General features: G+C 38.6%; 1 protein-coding gene across 28 annotated transcripts in view; it reads right to left on the reverse strand.

Annotated features, from left to right (window-relative positions):
* The window catches only part of PARD3 (par-3 family cell polarity regulator), a 780,879-nt gene that overhangs the window by 331,835 nt on the left and 427,839 nt on the right, over positions 1-21,205 (reverse strand). The gene's annotated exons all lie outside the window — the stretch shown is intronic.

A 21,205-nucleotide genomic window follows, 5' to 3' on the forward strand; every position in this document is an offset into this window, starting at 1 on the left:
AAATAAATATAACTCATTTGTCCCTTGCTTTTCATTAGGGATTTTCAATGTTATTAATAGTTTTATGCAGAGAAGATTTTTCACAATACTGTACCATACATAATGTTAGGACTATAGATATAATCCTTAATAGCCATTTTTTTTTGTAAGCTTCCTGCCACAGGAGAACAAAGACTAGGAAAAACTTGTTGATCACCAGGAGTCAGACCATATAAGGAATGGAAACTGTCCTGATGGCACACCTGCATTCCATCTGCATTCTAAGCCCACCAGCTCAGCCCTCAGACCCACTCACAAGCGCTTCCCACCAGTGACTGCACAGAATGATGAAACTCCAGCTCCTGGGTGCTTCCATCATCAACCCAATGTCACCTTGGCTTAGTGCCTGCAGCCCTTACCTTTGGATATTCCATCCTTTATCCCCTTTCTTTAAATAAATTCAATTTTCCTTTATCCACTGTCTGAGATGGCTATTTAGCCTGCCCACATACCACCCATTGTTAACCTTTCACATACTATAGATGGAATTTTTCAGGTGATATTGTTTAATTAAGGAATGGAAACTGTCCTGATGGCACACCTGCATTCCATCCGCATTCGAAGCCCACCAGCTCAGCCCTCAGACCCACTCACAAGCGCTTCCCACCAGTGACTGCACAGAAAGATGAAACTCCAGTGACTGCACAGAAAGATGAAATAGCTGTATATGCAAGCTTTAATGCCATAATTGCAGTCATCAAGGCATAAAAGACTGCTTTAGAATACAACATATTTTAACTTACATCAACTTTTGCCCATCTTAAAACAGCAAAGAAAAAATGAAAGCTTAAAGTCTACCCTAATTAAATGCAGTGAGATGACATATTCTATCAATAAAAATTGCCCATGCCAATTTGGCTCAGTGGAGAAAGCATCAGCCTGAAGATTGAAGGGTCCCGGGTTCGATTCTGGTCAAGGCACATGCCTGGGTTGCAGGCTCAATCCAAAGTAGGGGGCATGCAGGAGGCAGCCAATCAATAATTCCCTCTCATCACTGATGTTTCTATCTCTGTCTCCCTCTCCCTTCCTCTCTGAATCAATGAAAATATATTGAAAAAAATGTACACCACAAGATGCAGGAGTGTGCCTCCTGTGCCCCTCCTCAGTAATCCCACCCATGGCCAAGACTTCAACCACCTAGATCTCAATACCTGTCACCTCCCAATGAGGAAGGCTAGAATTCCTTTTCAAACTTAGCATTTCCAACCACATAATGAACATGTAGCAGGAGCTCCTCAAATCACAACTAAATGCCTCATCTAGTACTACATCCTATTTATCCTCCTTTTTCCCCAATTTTAAAATATTAGACCAGCATCCACCTAGTCCTGTGGTCAGCAAACCGTGGCTCACAAGACACATGCGGCTCTTTGGCCCCTTGAGTGTGGCTCTTCCACAAAATACCACGTGCGGGCGCGCACGTACAGTGTGATTGAAACTTCATGGCCCATGAGCAGAAGTTGGTATTTTGTGGAAGAGCCACACTCAAGGGGTGAAAGAGCTCACGAGCCGCAGTTTGCCGAGCCGCAGTTTGCCAACCACTGACCTAGTCACTCAAATTGGAATTATCAAATTATAATTGATGAATGGCTAAATATAGGGTGTCCCCCAAAATTGTATACATGCACTTTGAATAATTATAAAGGCAGTGTTTATTAAAGTACATTTCATTTTCAAAATTGAGCTATCAGGTGTTAAAGTGTGCATACATTTTTGGGGACACCCTGTATATAGCAGTACATAATTAGGCTGGAATATAATACATCCTTTAAAGATTGTGCATTTAGAGAATGGTTCAATTACATACATGAAAGCAGACTAGTGTATAGTAATGGGTAGACTTCAATTATTCTCTTTGTATCCCAACAAACTTTTAAAATTTTCTAAAAACAATCAAAATTAACATAATTATAAAATACTTTTTAAAGGAATTTAGGGATTTAACATGCAAGCTGAAATATCTCAATTAGATGAAATAATTTTTGGAAGTACAAAATTTATCAGTAAGAATCTATTTTTATAGCTTATGTTAACACTAGAAGCCCAGTGCACAAAATTTGTGCACGGGGGGGGGGGGGAGGGAGGGGGGGTGTCCCTCAGCTTGTCCTGCGCCCTCTCACAGTCTGGGAGCCCTCGGGGGATGTCCAACTGACGGTCATCAGTCAGACATCCTTAGCACTGCCCTAAAGGCAAGAGTCTGGCTTCTGGCTGAGAAGCACTCCCCCTATGGGAGCACACTGAACACCAGGGGGCAGTTCCTGCATTGAGCATCTGCCCCCTGGTGGTCATTGCATGTCATAGCAACCGATCGTTCCGCTGTTCAGTCGCTTTGCAAATTAGCCTTTTATTATATAGGATAAGATGTATGCTAGTTTTACATAGCTAAAACCATAATAATGCAATTTGTAAAGTAGTGTTCCTAATTTACTAATATTCAATGTTAACATTTTATGGTAGGACATTCATTGTGCCAGCTCAACAGACAGCTCATACTTATGAGAACAAGGTACATTTCAAAGGCACAAAATAATATTGCTTATATTAAGACAGAAAAACTATATAATAAAGATATAAAATAAGAATAGCTTTGTAAAGATACAGGGAAGAAGCTACATTAACTATACAAAGTAAATAAATTTTGGTATCACAGTAAATATAAAGCCTAAGTCAGCTCATTAGAAGACTTTCTTATCTTTAAAACATTCCTAGAGAATAGGTATAGCTCAAACAAAATCAATGTATTGGAGAGAAATAAACATTAAGAACTCACATCGAAATACTGATATCATTTAGAATATTGATATTATCACATATTTAGTATACTGATATCACAACCACATATGTATTATACTGACATCATTATCACATACTTAGTGTACTGATATCATTACCACATATTTATTATACTGGTATCATTATCACATATTTATTATACTGACATCATTATCACATACTTATTATACTGATACCATTATCACATATTTATATACTGATGTCATTACCACATATTTATTACACTGATATTATTTATCACATATTTAGTATACTGATATCATTAATCACATATATCTTTATATACTGTTTTTTTCTAAAAGCTTTTTTTGTCCATATCATCCAAACCAATTAAGAATACTAAATAATGACTTTGTGTGAATGAATATAGCTATGCCAAAATAAAATCTATTATAAAAACATAATATATAGGTAAATTTTCATGTTTAAAATACAAAATAGAAGTAAAACACAATCCTCTTCTCCTTTAAATTCCAAAGTAATTGAAAGATAAAATGTACTTTGTAAATCAGTATTGATATTCCTGGGAAACTTGCATTTGAAAAGATGAAAAAAAGAATGCTTGGCTGGGACCATTTGGGTCTGATCAATTAGTATGCTTATTTGCTCTTTAAAAACCATTTAAATGCTTCATTACAGAGAACTGTTAAAAGTCTTCAGAGTATAGGATCTCATCATTCTGATACAAAGGAGGAGCCAATATTCTATCACCTTAATTATTATTCCATACAGATTCTGTACTTTATCAAGTTTCTTGAGTCAAATTGTTTCTACAGAATTTATCTTCAAACCATATACATAATTGTGTCCTTCATATACATACACGTACACTCAAAGTGATTTTTTCCATCATACACTCAGTGATTTTTTTCCATCAGTGCAACCAGACAGTTCTTCCTTTGCTCATTATTCTAATGACATTTTGCACTTTTAATGCCCAGAAAAAACAGGGCATTTTTACTGAGCATATTAAAAGCAAAGAACCTGCGGGATGGGCAATATATAAGCTATTTACTTCCCCATTATCCTCAGAACAGCAGAAAAGACACATACTTCTATCTACAGTGAAGACAGCAAAAGCAGACACAAGTCCCAACACAAAGGCTCAACTTTCCTTCCTCCCCAACAACAGTCTGACCCCCAGGTCACTCTGAGTCTGCAGTGCATCTGCTAACAGAGGGAATAAATGTTGCTTATATTAAGTAGCAAAAAAATAATCATGAGAATCTGAGATTCAACATATGGAAATTTTGATTAGTGTACAAAAATAGTAAAGAGAGGCCAAAGAAATATGATTTGATATTATCATGAGTCCATAAAATTATAGATATGAATAAAATAGCTGATATGGGGCACTGAAAAGAAATGAGTGACTCAGCACATATTTTATCACTTGTGAAATCTGATTCCTGTTAATATTTTAGCCTTTGGTCCTGACACAGAGCTCCTAAACTCCTTCAAAATTTTTTATTTTTTAAACTTTTTAAAAAAAATATTTTTATTGATATCAGAGAGGAATGGAGAGGGAGAGATAGAAACATCAATGATGAGAGACAATCATTGATCAACTGCCTTCTGCATACCCCCTACTAGGGATCGAGCTCACAATCTAGGCATGTGCTCTGATCTGAAATTGAACCACAACCTCCTGGAACAATAGGTCGATTCTCAAACACTGAGCCATGACAGCTGGCCACCCCTTAGAATTTTCTGAGTGATAAGAGCATCGTTTGTTCTAATGAGGTTATTTTTGGTAGGTCACCAGAAAGACCAAGCCATGATTAGAAGCTTGGAAATTTCATACCTACCTCCACTCTCCAAAGAGAAAAGAGGGGATAGAAATGAAGTTAATAATCAATCATGCCTACATGATGAAGCCTCCATAAAAATCCCAAACCTATGGGGTTCAAAGAGCTTCCAGTTTAATGAACATATCCACATGCTAGGAAGGTGACACATTCAAATGACCATTCATTCACATGGTTAAAACATCCTTTGTAATAAAACAACAATAGTAAGTAAACTGTTTTCCTGGGTTCTGTGAGTTGCTCTAGCAAATTATTGAACTCAAGGAGAAAGAAGTTGTGTGTAACTTGGGGACCCACTCCTTGGCATTGGCATCTGAAGGGGGTGACAGTCTTGTGGGACTAAGTCTTTAATTTGTGGGGTCTACAATAACTCCAGAGTAATGTCAGAAATACTTGGTGTAGAAAAGCTTACACATCTGGTAGGTGAGAGTAGAGAAATACAGCAGTTTGTTCCTGCTCATGGATTAACCTTAATTTACTGATTTCTGTTACTCCCTCCCTCTCCATAGAGTTATTTTTTAATTGTGCAAAGTTTTACATATGCTCATTTTTCCCCAATTGACCGCCCCCCTTCCGGCCATTCCCACAACGGGCAAGTCCCCACTGCCCCAGTGTCTGGGGCCATTGGTTATGCTAATATGCATGCATACAAGTCCTTTGGTTGATTTCTAACCCCCTCCCTCCCCTGACATTTGTCTCTGGATCTATTCTTGTTCATCAAATTATGTTGATCATTATATCCCACATATGAGTGGATCATGTGATATTTATCTTTCTCCAACAGGCTTATTTCACTTAGCATAATGCTCTTTAGTTCAATCCATGCTGTTGCAAATGGTAAAAGTTCCTTCTTTTTTATAATTGCATAATATTCCATTGTGTAGATGTACCACTGTTTTTTAATCCACTCATCTATTGATGGGCACTTAGGCTGTTTCCAAATCTTAGCTATTGTAAATTGTGCTGCTATGAACATAGGGGTGCATATATCTTTTCTGATTGGTGTTTCTGGTTTCTTGGGATACAGTCCTAGAAGTGGGATTACTGGGTCAAACGGGAGTTCCATTTTTAACTTTTTCAGGAAACTCTATACTGTCTTCCACAGTAGCTGCACCAATCTGCATTCCCACCAGCAGTGCAGGAGGGTTCCTTTTTCTCCACATTCTCACCAGCACTAGTCCTTGGTTGTCTTGTTGATGATAGCCATTCTGACAGGTGTGAGATGGTAAGTTGTTGTTTTGATTTGCATCTCTCGGATGATTAGTGACTTTAAGCATGTTTTCATATGTCTCTGGGCCTTCTGTATGTCCTTTTTCAGTGTCTAGTTAGATCCTTTGCCCATTTTTTGATTGGATCCTTTATCTTCCTTTTGTTAAGTTGTATGAGTTCTCTGTAAATTTTGGAGATTAAACCCTTATCTGAAATAGCATTTGCAAATATGTTCTCCCATGTAGTGTTTTGTTGATGGTTTCTTTTGCTGTGCAGAAGCTTTTTATTTTGATATAGTCCCATTTTTTTTTTTATTTTCTCCTTAGTCTCCATTGCCCTAGGAGCTGTGTCTGTAAAGATATTGGTACAACATATGTCTGCTATTTTGCTACCAATGGAGTCTTGTAGGATTTTTATGGTTTCCTGTCTTACATTCAAGTCCTTTAGCCATTTTGAGTTTGTTTTTGAGGATGATGTAGGTTGGTCATCTAGTTTCACTTTTTTGCATGTATCTAACCAAATTTCCCAGCACCATTCATTAAAGAGACTGTTTTGACTCTATTGTATGCTCTTACCACCTTTGTCAAATATTGAGCATAATGGCTTGGGTTGATTTCTGGGTTCTCTGTTCTATCCCATTGGTCTTATATGTCTGCGCTTGTGCCAGTACCAGGCAGTGCTGAGAATCGTGGCTTGGTAATATAGCTTGATATCTGGTATTGTGATTCCTCCAACTTTGTTCTTCTTTCTCAGGATTGCTGTGGCTACTTGTGGTATTTTTTTATTCCAGATGAATTTTTGGAGAGTTTATTCTAGGTCTTTGAAATAAGCCATTGGTATTTTAATAGGAATTGCATTGAATCTGTAGATTGCTCTAGGTAGTATGGACATTTTAAAGGCTGGGCAGCCTCTACTGCTGCTGAAATATCTTCTGGAGCAGCCGGCTCTACCACAGAGACCGTGACATCTTGAAAGGGAAAGTGGCTGTAATCGGAAGCCCAGACTTACCTTCAACCGGGGAGACCTTGGATACCTCCTGGGACTCTACAACTACAATGCCCAGGAACCAGCTGCCTCAACTGCGAACCCATAAACACAGGGAATCCAATCTCGGATGAACAAATAATCTGTCAAGGGGGAGACAAAGCGGCGCAAATACACAGAGGAGCCCTGCACCTTCAAACAGAGCAGATAGAAGGAACAGCTGAATTGAACAACACCCACCTGGAAATGGCAAATTAAACACAGCTGGTGAGGCATTCCGCAGACAGAAAAGTCAGATATCACCTAGAGAAAGGTGAGATCTGGGAGCCAGACTTGAGGGAGAAACTTGCACAGCGGGATCTAGAGTCCCAGAGGAAGACTGTGCCCCCACAAAATCCACGGCCAGTGGGGTCAGTGTAGCCTGCGAATGTGGAAGGGGTTCCACAGAACTACTGGCAGAAGGGGTCTCTAGAAATCAACCCACAGCTGGGCTGGGCCCAGAAAGGCAGCCTGAAGTTCTACCAGTATACTGGCTATGCAGAACCAGGGGGAAAAGATGCATGCAGAGACGCGCGCAGTGCCAGGGGAAAAAGACGCGAGTCTGCACGCTTACTCTGGTTTTCCTTTTTAAATCCTTGCTTTTGATTACTAAGCCCAGTACATAGGATCTTCCAATTAAAAACACCCACGGAGACTGCAGGGGAAAGTTGTTTTTGTGGAACCTGGGGATCAGAGTGGGGAGAAGCAAACAGAAAACTAGCACTGGGGCAGTCCATCCTCTCAACCCAGTATTAAGTACATCAGGGAAAGCAATGTAAACACTGGGTAGAGAGGCCTTATAGCCCTGGATATTAATACAAAAACACTGCCACCCAGGGGTTGTATCAGAAATTGACTCTTGTGTAAATACAACTAAAGGCAGGCTGAGAAACAAAGAGAACCTGCCCGCTTGAAAACAGGGTTGTGGCTTATGACACAGAGGAGCGGTAGATCACACAGAACTTCAATACTGTCCTGACTACGTGACAGGAAGCATACGTGCCAAACAGAACAGTAGAGGAAGTGAATGACCTTCACTACTTCACATTTTTATTTTTAATCTTTTACTTAAGAAACTAATTTTTTCTCACTTGATTTTATCTTTTGTATTATTATACTTTTATTTTTAATTATTATTATTACTACAGTGGAGCCTTGACTTACGAGTTTAATTCGTTCCGTGACGGAGCTTGTAACTCAAATTACTCGTATGTCAAATCAACAGTGAATGAGTGAGACACGTGATGCTGTGCTGATGTTGTGGCGTTCACTGTGACGTTCGCTGCGCCAACTAGCAGTGGGGTATCTGAAGCTAGCTCGTAACCCGAATTTTAGCTTGCAACTCAAAGCAAAAAATCGGCCGAGAGACGGCTCATATCTCAAAAAACTCGTTAGTCGGGACACTCGTAAGTCAAGGCCCCATGTACTATTTTACCTTTTTAAAAAGTTTTATTTTTTCTTTATTTTATTTTGGGATTAGTGTCCTACATTCTATTTTTATTTTTCCTTTAGCATTATTTTACTCTATCTCAATTATTCTTTATGCCAACACTCTCTTCCTCACTTTTTCCCTTTTTTGTCCTGTTTCTCTTACCCTGTTCCTCCTTTAGTTTTCCCATAACCTTTCTTTTTACTCCCTGTTTAAAAACTGATCTTACTTATATATCTAATTTCCGCTCCCCTGCTCCAAGTCCATACACACTTCTCTCTTCTCTTTCTTCATTATCCAAATTTATTTTCTCTTCCCTTTTTTATTTTTGTGTTGCCTTTTTCTTTCTTTCTGTCTTATTGTTGTTGTTTGTTTGTTGATTAGTTTGAGTTTTTTGTTTGTTTTTCTTTTTTTTGCTTGTTTTTCCTGTCCTCGCCTGTTATCTTCTTCTACTAATAGCTTAAATAATTCCAATCACCAATTCAGGCCTATCTAGTCTCTAGTCTCTAGTCTCCTTTTCCAATAGTTAAGAAATACATATAAAGATAGATTAAAGAAGGGGAAAATTTATATATATATGTGTATATATAAATTTTCTTTTATATATATATTAGAGGCCCGGTGCACAAAAATTTGTGCATTCGAGGGAGGTCCCTCAGCCTGTCCTGTGCCCTCTCGCAGTCTGGGACCCCTCGGGGGATGACACCTGCTGGATTAGGCCTGTTCCCCAGGGGATTGTGCCTAAGCTGGCAGTCAGACATTCCTCTGGCAGCCCGAAGCCCTCGGAGGATGTCCATTTTCCAGCGGGGAGCAGGCCTAAGTTGCAGTCGGTCATCCTTAGCACTGCTGAAGAGGCAGGAAAGGCTCCCACCACCACCACTGTACTGGCAGCCATCAGCCTGGCTTGTGGCTGAGAAGAGCTCCCCATGTGGGAGTGCACTGACCACCAGGTGGCAGTTCCTGCATTGAACGTCTGGCCCCTAGTGGTCAGTGTGTGTCATAGTGACCAGTCATTCCCAGTCTTTCTTCTGTTAGGGTCAATTTGCATATTACCCTTTGATTATATAGGATAGAGGCCTGGTTCATGGGTGGGGACCAGCTGGTTTGCCCTGAAGGGTGTCCTGGATCAGGTTGGGGGTCCCACTGGGGTGCCTGGCCAGCCTGGGTGAGGGGCTAATGGCTGTTTGCAGGCTGGTCACAGCCCCTTCAGCATGGGGGTCCCCACTGGGGTGCCTGGCCTTTCTGGGTGAGGGGCTGAGGGCCATTTTCAGGCTGGCCAAGCCACCCCAGCGACGAAAGCTCCCAGCCTCTCCTTTTTTTCTTTTTAATTCTGGGATTTATTTACCTTCCATAATTGAGACTTTGTAGCCTTGAGAGGAGCTCAGAGCCGGCCAGGGAGGGCAGAAGGGAAGCTTGGCTTCCTCCATCGCCAGGGGCAACCAAGCCTCCTGTTTGCTCCAGCTCTGTGGACACAGCCAGCTGAAAGCAGGTATCTGGGGTTTATTTACCTTCTATAATTGAAACTTTGTTGCTTTGAGTGGAGCTCAAAGCCAGCCGTGGCAGGGGGAAGCTGGGCTTCCTCCATCATTGGGGCAACCAAGCCTCCTGCTTGCTCCAACTCCATGGCTTCCGGCCGCCATCTTGGTTGGGGTAATTTGCATATAGTTGCTCTGATTGGCTGGTGGGCATGGTTTAAGGCATAGCGGAGGTATGATCAATTTGCGTGTCTTTTATTAGTGTAGTTTAATATATGTATTTTTTCATTTTTGTATTTTGTTTTTTACTTTTCTTCTTATACAAACATTCTCTTTCTAGCTCCTCTACACTGAATTTTGGCTATTTCTCCATTCATTCAATTCTTTTACCTTAACTTCTGGAAATGAGCTCTGCCTCCTCAGCTACATCTGTGTGTTTGTTGTTTGCATGTTTTGGATTAGTTGTTTTTGGTTTGCATTCATCTCTAGGTATTTGTTGTTTGCATTTTTGGTATTAGTTGTTTTATTGGAGTTTTCTCCTCACATACACATATGTGAAGGGAGTGGTGGTCAGTGCACTCCCTTCTTTTTTCTTCTCTTTCTTTTCTCTCTTACATATTTTTCCTTTTCTCAGTATCATTTTTGCACTCTTTTTTTATCCCCTAATTCTTTCTCTGGTGGTCACCTTTATTTGGGGTTATTAGTATCATGAATACATTTGTGTTTGGTGCCTTGTGAGTTGTGTCTTGTGTTGTATTTTGTGACTTTAAGTCAATGCAGGAGAGAGCTACATAACCAGATACCTGGAGAGTAGTGATCATGGGGAGACAAAGTAACAACCTGCATATAAAAGAAAAGGAGGTATCGCCAGAAAAGAAAGTAAACAAAATGGAGGCAATCAATATGTCAGAGAAAGAATTCAGAGAAATGGTCATAAAGTCACTGAAAAGGATGAAAGACAAATTCAACAATATGTGCAAGAACCAAGAGGAAATGAAGAAGAACCTAGAAGAAATGAAGAATGACATCGCTGCAATAAAGAACTCAATAGAAAGCATCAACAGTAGACTACAAGAAGCGGAGGACCACATCAGTGAGCTAGAAGACAAGGTAGGAAAAAATACCCAAGAAGAGCAGCATCTAGGACGATTCTCAACCTGTGGGTCGCGACCCCTTTGGGGGTCGAACAACCCTTTCACAGGGGTCACCTAAGACCATCGGAAAACACATATATAATTACATATTGTTTTTGTGATTAATCACTATGCTTTAATTATGTTCAATTTGTAACAATGAAAATACATCCTGCATATCAGATATTTACATTACGATTCATAACAGTAGCAAAATTACAGCTATGAAGTAGCAACAAAAATAATTTTATGGTTGGGGGTCAGCACAACATGAGGAACTGTATTAAAGGGTCAGGGCATTAGGAAGGTTGAGAACCACTGATCTAGGAAAAAAATCTTAAAAAAACAGGAAAAGAGCCTAAGGGAACTTTGGGACAATACAAAAGGAAACAACATCTGCATAACAGGAGTGCTATAAGGATAGGAAGCTGAGAAAGGAATAGGAAACTTGTTTGAAGAAATAATGACAGAAAACTTCCCTGATGTTGGAAAGAAAAAACTCACACAAGTCCAAGAAGCTACAGAGTCCCAAACAAGATGAACCCCAAAAGACCGACACCAAGATACATTATAATTAAATTGGAAAACACCAATAACAAAGTAAGAATCTTAAAGGCTGCCAGAGAGAGACAGAAAGTTAGGCTCTTTTCCTGTTTTTTAAGATTTTTTTCCTAGATCAGTGGTTCTCAACCTTCCTAATGCTGCAACCCTTTAATATAGTTCCTCATGTTGTGTTGACCCCCAACCACAAAGGATCACCCACCAGACTATCTACTGATTTCTCAACAGAAACACATCAAGCCAGACGGGAATGGAATGAAATATACAAAGTCATGCAAAGCAAGGGTCTGAATCCAAGAATACTGTACCCAGCAAGGCTATCAATCAAAATTGAGGGTGAAATAAGGAACTTCACTGACAAAAAGGTCTAAGGGAGTTTATTACTACCAAACTAGCAATGCAAGAAACGCTAACGTGTCTGCTGTAAAAAGAACTAGGAAGGGAAGAAGAAACACAGGCATAAAGAATAAAAATGGTGACAAACAAGAACCTATCAATAATCACTTCAAATATAAATGGATTAAATGAACAATTAAGAGTTAATATTTTTACTGCATAGTTCACGATAAATTAATAGCAACATGTGAACATTCCCACAAAAAAAATAGGAAAAAGATATGGATGAGAAATTCATTAAAGATGAGTGGACCAAAAAAATAACTAAAAGGTTCAATCTTACTTGCAACAAGACACACAATCAATGAAAGTTATCAAATTGCTAAAAAAATAAGTTATTTTAAGTAATGATATTCAAGAATTCAGAAGGTGTGGTAAATGGGAATGTTCTTCACTGCTTTCACTGCTAGTGAAAATATAAAGTTACACTATATATGGAAGCCAATTTGACAATGCTTATTGCTTAACCCAGAAATATAACTTTTAATAATATATCATTAAAAAGCTAAAATTGTGGTCAGGAAAAAAGATTTAACTGTTAGGGTGGACACTGCTATAATCACAATAGCTAAAAATTGAAAATAAGCTACATGTATGATATCAAGTGGATTAAGATACACCTACACAATGGAATACCATTCAACTATTAAAGTGTCCTTTAAAAACATTTAGTGAGACAAAAACATCTATAACTAAGAAATTGGGTTTTACCCTGTGGACTATCATAATTCCCAGTACTTCACACTCACTATCAGCCTTGATATCCTATTCTTATAAATTGTTCAGTGTCTGTCTTTTCATATCAGTCAAAGTTGCATGAGGAAGGGATATATCAGTCTTTCATTCTGCCTAGGACATAACATTTATAAGCTACATGACATATGCCTAGGATATGATATATATTACTTACATAGGTAAAGAAGAAAATCATTTTTTAAAATGCACATCAAAATGGTGGCACTGAAGTCACGTAATTGCAGGTGATTGATTGATATTTTTCTCTGCTTGACCTAATTTTCTACCATCAATATACATTACTTTTGTGTATTATAGAACCCCCATTCTGTACCATTCTTTAATACTCCTTCAAAAACACAGTGTGGGAGAGAAGAAAATGGGCAGGGGCTTGTGCTGAGAAGGGGAACACTGACTTACAAAACAATTACACCATAGTGGCTACCATCACATTCTCACACCTCACAAAAGTTCTTATAAAAGTGAAAGGGAGAATCATTCAACATACAAAAATGAAATACGTTGCTATCATAAATAGTAAACATTTCTGTTTTTAAGAAGATAATTTTTATAATTAAATATAGAGGTCATTTATATGTTTTGCATAAAAAAAAACCCTCCAGTCATATTTACTCCCAAAGTTACTTAATGTTAAATATTTTAGTTTATCCTATATGTGAAATGAATGTTTATGCATGTTATTTGTGATGATATTTTAGGGTCAATTATCCTATTGACAAAGTTAACAGTGTCACATCTGGCATTATTGTGCTCTTTTCTAATTCAATAGTGGGTGTAAAATCTAAAGAATTTAGAAATGTGTTCCTTGATAATACAAATACTGAAAAATAAATGATTCATACAGTTATTGATCTGTAATATTAAGCCAGAAAAAATTCTTATCCATTCAAAGAAATGTCACACAAACCGAAATTGAGGGACATTCTCAAAGTAACTTGCTCTTCAAAACTGAAAACCAAATATAAACTAAAGATATGTTTCAGATTAAGGGAGACCAAGGAGACATGATTAAGTCCCATGTCTGATCTTAAACTGGAATCTGAACAAGATTTTAATGCTTATGCATTCATTCAAACATTCATTCATTCATTTCTGCATGTTATTACAAAATATAAAAGTGGGAGAGGGAGGAATTGAAGAAAATTATATATCAAAAATGGGAAATTAACAATTGAGGAAAGTAGGTGAAGGGTATACTGAAGATCTTTGGACAATTCTAAAACTTTTTGGAAACTTCTGAAATATCAGAATAACAATTATACCTACTAAATTATTCAGAATAGTTTTTCTGTATCTAATATAGTTATTTTTAAATCAGATATTACTACCAACATAATCTTCAAAATAATCTGAGTTCAATAGCGAAAAGAACCACTAAATTTTAGAGATATTAATTTTGTCACTATGCCACAAAAAGAAAATAAAAAAGAACTAAGATGTATTTCCCAAAGAAAAATATACCATACATTAAGCAATCCTTATCCTATCTAATAAAGAGGGGATATGCAAATTAACTGTCACGCCATCACAAAGATAGGGCGCCCATAGCCACAAGATGGCAGCACCCAGACCCCTCAGCCCTGCCAGAGTCCCCCAGTCCTTTCAGGCCAGCTGGGGGGAGGGGCGGGAGTGGGGGAGGGCGCGGCAGGTGCACAGTGTGGCTGGACCTGCTCTCAGACCCCCAGCTGCCCAGGGCCGGCCCGAGGCGTAGGCAAGCCTCAGATGGCGGCCGCCCAGCCACCCAGGGCCGCCCAAAGCTCAGGTAACCAGGGCTGGCTGAGGCTTGCACTACCGACAGTGGCAGCAGCAGAGGTGTGATGGGGGTGTCACCTTCCCCTGATCACATGGTCACCCTCCTGTCCCTGAGGGCTCCCGGACTGTGAGAGGGGGCAGGCCGGCATGAATTTTCATGCACTGGGCCTCTAGTGTAACTATAGAAATAATAAGCAATTTCAAATGAAATCCTTAAACATTGACAGACCGCTGAAACCGGTTTGGCTCAGTGGATAGAGCGTCGGTCTGCGGACTGAAGGGTCCCAGGTTCGATTCCGGTCATGGGCATGTACCTGGGTTGCGGGCATATCCCCAGTGGGAGATGTGCAGGAGGCAGCTGATTGATGTTTGTCTCTCATCGATGTTTCTAACTCTCTATCTCTCTCCCTTCCTCTCTGTAAAAAATCAATAAAATATATTTTAAAAAAAACAAAAAAAATAAACATTGACAGACCACTATATGAAGTCATTACAATTTTTTAATATCATGAAAATATTAATATATTCCAATTTTGCAAAAAGTTTTTTAAATAAGTTTGAATCATTTGAATTACATTTATCTAATTACTTCATAAGCTTAATATAAGTTTGAGCATTTAAAACACTAGAAATAGCACAGTTTATAAAATTCTTTGTGACAATAGCAACATTGGATGCTCAAAAACAAACCTTAAGGTCAACATATTTAGTGTATGATAGTATAAATTTTCAACAAAATCTCAAATTATAAAGTTTTGTACACTTTCATCTATGTTCTCTAGAATATCAAAGTTAATTTACATTATAAGCCTAAAGAAATGTTTGATGAGAAGTTTATCTCAAAGAATTTGTACAAATTTTCAATGAAGATGTAATGACACAATTAATTTCCCTATTAGGTTCCGCATTTGCTTTGTCTGGCTCATCTATTTTCTCCTCATTCCCAGCTTTATTGAAATATAATTGACATTGTGTTACTTTAAAGTATACAACATGCTGATTTCATAAACTTATACATTGAAAAATTATTACCACCATAGCACTAGCTATCACCTCCAACATCACATAACTATCATTTCTTTTTTTGGGTAGGAATATTTACAAACTATTTTTTAGGAAGAACTATTTTTTAGCAAGCATACACACTTTAACACCTGATAGCTCAATTTTGAAAATGAAATGTATTTTAATAACCACTGCCTTTACAATTATTAAAATGTGAGTATACATTTTTGGGGACACCCTATATATTCCAGTATTTGTAATTATAATCACTACGCTATAAATTAACTGTCCATAGCTTATTCATCTTATAAGTTTATTCTCTTTGGCCAACATCTCCCCTTTCCCTCCAACCCCCACGCGCTGGGAACCACCAATGTATTCTCTGTTTCTATGAGTTTGGCTTTTTAGATTCCATAGGTAAGTTATACATGTATCAAACAGTATTTGTCTTTCTCTCTCTGACTTATTTCACTTAGCCTAACACCCTTAAGGTAGATTCATGTTGTTGCGAATGGTAGGATGTCCATCTTTTTCATGGCTGAATAATATTTCATTTTGTGTAATATTCCACACACACATATCATATCTTTATTTAACAATTCATCCATTGATGTACAGTTAAGTCTATCCATAACTTGCCTATAGTGAATAATGCTGCAACAAAAATGGGAGTGCAGCTTTCTCTTCAAGATCCTGATTTCATTTCCTTTGGATATATAGGATGTCCCAAAAAAATGTATGCATAACTTTGAATAATTATAAAGGTAGTGTTTATTAAAATACATTTCATTTTCAAAATTAAGCTATCAGTTGTTAGAGAGTGAACACATTTCAGGGGGGAGGGGTGCATGAACTTATATTTCTTCAAACAGTAAACAAGGATTCTCTTTTCTCCAGATGGTCACCAACACATTATCTCTTATCTTTTTGACAAGACATTCTTCTAACAGATATAAGATGATATCTTGTGGCTTTGATTAGTTGGGTACCCCTTCTTAACCTGGTGGACATTAGTATGTCTTTTTTGGGAAAAATTGTATTCAAATCACTCTGCTCAATTTTTCACCAGATTATTTTATTTTGCTAATGAGTTGTATGAGTTCTTTATACATTTTAGATATTAACCTCCGACCAGATACACGATTTGCAAATATTTTCTCACACTCCACAGATTGCCTTTTATTCTGTTCATTGTTTCCTTTGCTGTGCAGAGCTTTTATATTTAATTTAGTCCCACTTGTTTATTTTTTCTTTTGTTGCCTTTGCTTTTGGTATCTAATCCAAAAAACCAACAAAAAATACATTGCTAAGACTGATGTCAAGAAGTTTACCCCAAAAGTTATCTTCTAGGAGTTTTATGGATACAAGTCTTACATTCAAATCTTTAATCCACTTTGAGTTGAATTTTGTATATAATGTGAAATCGGTGGCCAAATTCATTCTTTTGCATGCAGCAATCAAATTTTCCCAGCATCATTTAGTGAAGAGACTGCTTTTCCCCACTGTTCTTTTGTCAATTAATTGACCATATATGCACGTGTTTCTCAGCTCTCTATTCTGTTTCCTTGATCTCTGTGTCTGTTTTTATGTTAATACCATACTGTTTTTAATACTATAGCTTTATAATATAGTCTGAAATCAGGTAATGTGTGCCTCCAACTTTGCTGTTCTTTGCTTTGGCTATTTGGGATTTTTTGTAGTTCCATGTACATTTTAGGATTTTTTTTTCCTATTTCTGTGAAAAATGCCATTGAAATGATAGAGATTGCAATGATTCTGTATTATCATATGGGTGCCGGGAGCCGGTCCATCCTTGCTGTCTCAAGGGACCTGGCATATATGGCATACGGTTCTTAATATGTTTGCTCACCCTCAAGGTCACCTCTCTGAGAAAGGTTGAATCCCCAGGTAGGGATTTTCCCCTGAAGTTAGGGAGGGAATAAAACCCCTCAACTAAGTGCCAGGCGGGTAATTAATCACTTTAACTATGAACAATCATGCTTAAGCTACATAATCTTTACTCCCTGGAATGGAGATAAGAAACGCCCTAACCTTTGGAATAGAGATTGATAGGATTGGAATCAACTGGTATAAATACAGATGCAACAAGACAACAACAGACAGAATTCAGAAGACAGAACCTACACGGAGCCTGGAGACAGAAGAACTTCGCTGGAGAGAACATGGCAATAAATCCTGGACTGAACCTGACTATAGAACATGGCAAGAGAACCTGACTAGAACCTGGTGACCGAACCTGGCTGGAGATCTCAGACAGAACCTGGCTGGAGAACCTAGCGAGGGAACATGGCCACAGAACCTGGCTGGAGATCCGAAGCAGAACCTCTCTGGAGATCCAGACCAGAACTTGGCTGGAGATCCGGGCTAGAGATCCTGGCAAAGCTGCTGATCAACTGAACGCTGTCTCCGTGTCATTCCTTCTTCGCCGACTCTGTCCACACCTTTAGGGACCCCTGGACCTGCTGGGGTTGGACCCCGGCATATGGGTAAAACAAACATTTTAACAATACTAATTTTTCAAATCCATGAATATGGACTATCTTTCCATTTGTTTGTGTCTTCAACTTCTTTCAATATTGTCTTATAATTTTCAGCATCTAGATCTTTTACCTCCTTGGGTAAATTTATTCCTAACTATGTATTTTACTCTTTTTTATGCTACTCCAAATGGAATTTATTTCTTAATTTCTTCAATTGTTTTCTCAATTTATGGGGAATGGGGGGGTCAATTTGGTAGTATTTACTTGTTCTACCACAACCATTAGTCAACTGAACCTATTAATGACAATGCTTATTGCCTTGCTCATTAAATTTCTAAATCAAGTCTATTCATACCTTCTGAAGTTAGCTTATCAAGGAGCCTTCTTATTTTCAGGAAGGTTCCCCAAAATTCCCCAATAAATCCCTATAGTTTCTGTAAGAAGAACCCACTAACTCTTTCTAGAATTCATTTTGACATGATATTTAACCATGAAATAAACATATCTTATTTCTATGGTCTGGTATCATCTCTAAGCTGTAATATTTTCTAAAGCTCTACTTTAATCCAATAGCCCTGAATTTGTTTAACATACAATTATATTCTTACCTGGATCATATTGAGTTCTTGGAGGGCTTACTTACTAGGCAGGTTTGCATTAGACCAGGAAGAAAGTGACATTTTGGGAAGTGAAGGCCTGAGCCAACAGGTAACTTCACTACCTCATTCTAATGTTAATTTTAGGTATCAATTTGGAGGGTATTTATGAATGAGATTAAATATTTAAATTGGTAAACTTTGAATAAAACAGATTGTCCTCCACAATGTAGGTGGACCTCATCCAATCAGTTAAAGGCCTGAGCAGAAGAACAAAAAGGCCTCTCAGAGCAAAGGGGAATTGACAAACAGACTGACTTTGTTCTTCATATGTACCAATGGTTCTCCTGGGTTAAAGCCTGCCAGCCTTTGGAATAGAACTGGAACAGGGCTCTCCTAGGTCTTGAGCCTTGCTGGCATCCACAATTACACAAGCCAATTCATTAGATTAAATATCTTTCTTTATATATACATATCCTATTGGTTTTGTTTATCTGGAGAGCTCTAATATATCTATGAATACCTTATCCAAGTTGGACATTCACATAAGAGTGTCCTATATCAAGTGAATGAACTTTGCAAAGGCAAAGAGTTTCTTCATGACGTGGCACAAGTGACCTTGAGACTTTGCTGAGTAATTCAGCATTCTGTCCCATTCTGAATTCAGTAACCTAAAACCAGAGTTTCTGATTCCCCACTCTCATTAATTAATACAGTATTTCAACAATGTAATTGGAAATTTATATCACAAAAACGCAAAATGTCTATTAGCTACTATTATGCAATTACCCTAATCATCAACCTTAGTGCTTTAATTAATTTCTCAGACTAAATCAGTTATGGATCATGGTGAAAAATCAGTCAACAAACTAACTGAACTTTAAAACATAACTGTTCTTCCCCACACTCGGGACGGATAGGACTCCACCAGGGTGCTACAGACCTCCCTATAGAGGATAAGTAGGGTAAGAAGGTGGATAGTACAGAACTTAGATTGAGAAGATGTGCCTTACTGAGTCCAAAGAAAGAAGACTCTGTATTGATTCTTAGATTGAGAAGATGTGCCATACTGAGTCCAAAGAAAGAAGACTCTGTATTGATTCTTAGATTGAGAAGATGTGCCATACTGAGTACAAAGAAAGAAGACTCTGTATTGATCTTTAGATTAAGAAGATGTGCCATACTGAGTCTAAAGAAATAAGACTCTGTATTGATCTTTTAACACATATGCTTGCTAGCAGAGGAATTAAGGTTACTCCCAGTCAGACAGAACGTTTTATACAAGAAGTATGTCCATGCTTTTCTGAGGAAGGAAAGGTAAATGTAATGGCATGGGCGAAGGTAGGCCCAAGGAGCCTTATCCTTAACCCCACTGCAGCCTTTCCACCCTGGGAAAGTGCAGGATTGGCAAGCTCTCCCTGGGGTGATAGATCAGGACTCAGGTAATAGCAGAAAGCGCCAATCCTACTCTTAAAATGGATACAAGAGAGCATTTTGGGTTTTTCTTTTTAATGCCTGCTTTTAAAAAATAAAAAAGGGGGAATTTGCCGGGAGCCGGTCCATGCTTGCTGTTTCAAGGGACCTCGCATATAAGGCATACTGTTCTTAATATGTTTGCTCACCTTCTTGGCACTATGTGTTTTAACCAAGGTCTCTGAGAAAGGTTGTTTCCCGAGGTAGGGATTTTCCCCTGAAGTTAGGGAGGGAATAAAACCCCTCAACTAAGTGCCAGGCAGGTAATTAATCACTTTAACTACAAACAATCATGCTTAAGCTGCATAATCTTTACTCCCTGGAATGGAGATAAGAAACGCCTTAACCTTTGTAATAGAGATTGATAGGATTGAATCAACTGGTATAAATACAGATGTAACAAGACAGAAAGAGACAGAACTTAGAAGAAAGAACCTACAGACAGAACCTACACAGAACCTACAGACAGAAGAACTTCGCTGGAGAGAACATGGCAAAAGATCCTGGACTGAACCTGACTACAGAAATTGGCAAGAGAACCTGACTAGAACCTGTTGACTGAACCTGGCTGGAGAACCTGGACAGAACCTGGCTGAAGAACCTAGCGAGGGAACATGGCTACAGAACCTCGCTGGAGATCCGAAGCAGAACCTCTCTGGAGATCCAGACCAGAACTTGGCTGGAGATCCTGGCCGGAGACCCTGACAAGAGAACCCGGCTATGATGATCACCTGAACGCTGCCTCTGTGTCATTCCTTCTTCGCTGACTCCGTTCACACCTTTGCGGACCCCTGGACCCGCTGGGGTTGGACCCCGGCATCCCAAGAAACCAGAAACACCAATCAGAAAGGATATATGCACCCCTATGTGCATAGCAGCACAATTCACCATAGCTAAGATCTGGAAACAGCCTAAGTGCCCATCAGCAGATGAGTGGATTAGAAAACTGTGGTACATCTACACGATGGAATACTATGCTGCTCTAAAAAGGAAGGAACTCTTACCATTTGCAACAGCATGGATGGAACTGGAGAGCATTATGCTAAGTGAAATAAGCTAGTCGGAATAAGATAAATATCACATGATCTCACTCATTTGTGGAATATAATGAACAATATAAAATGATGAACAAACACAGAGCCAGAGACATAGAAGCATCGAACAGACTGTCCAGTTTAAGAGGGAAGGTGGCGGGGGTTAGGGGAGTGGTAAGAGATCAATCAAAGGACTTGTATGCATGCATATGAGCATAACCA

Source organism: Myotis daubentonii, chromosome 1, assembly GCF_963259705.1.
Source record: "Myotis daubentonii chromosome 1, mMyoDau2.1, whole genome shotgun sequence".
NCBI lineage: Eukaryota > Metazoa > Chordata > Mammalia > Chiroptera > Vespertilionidae > Myotis > Myotis daubentonii.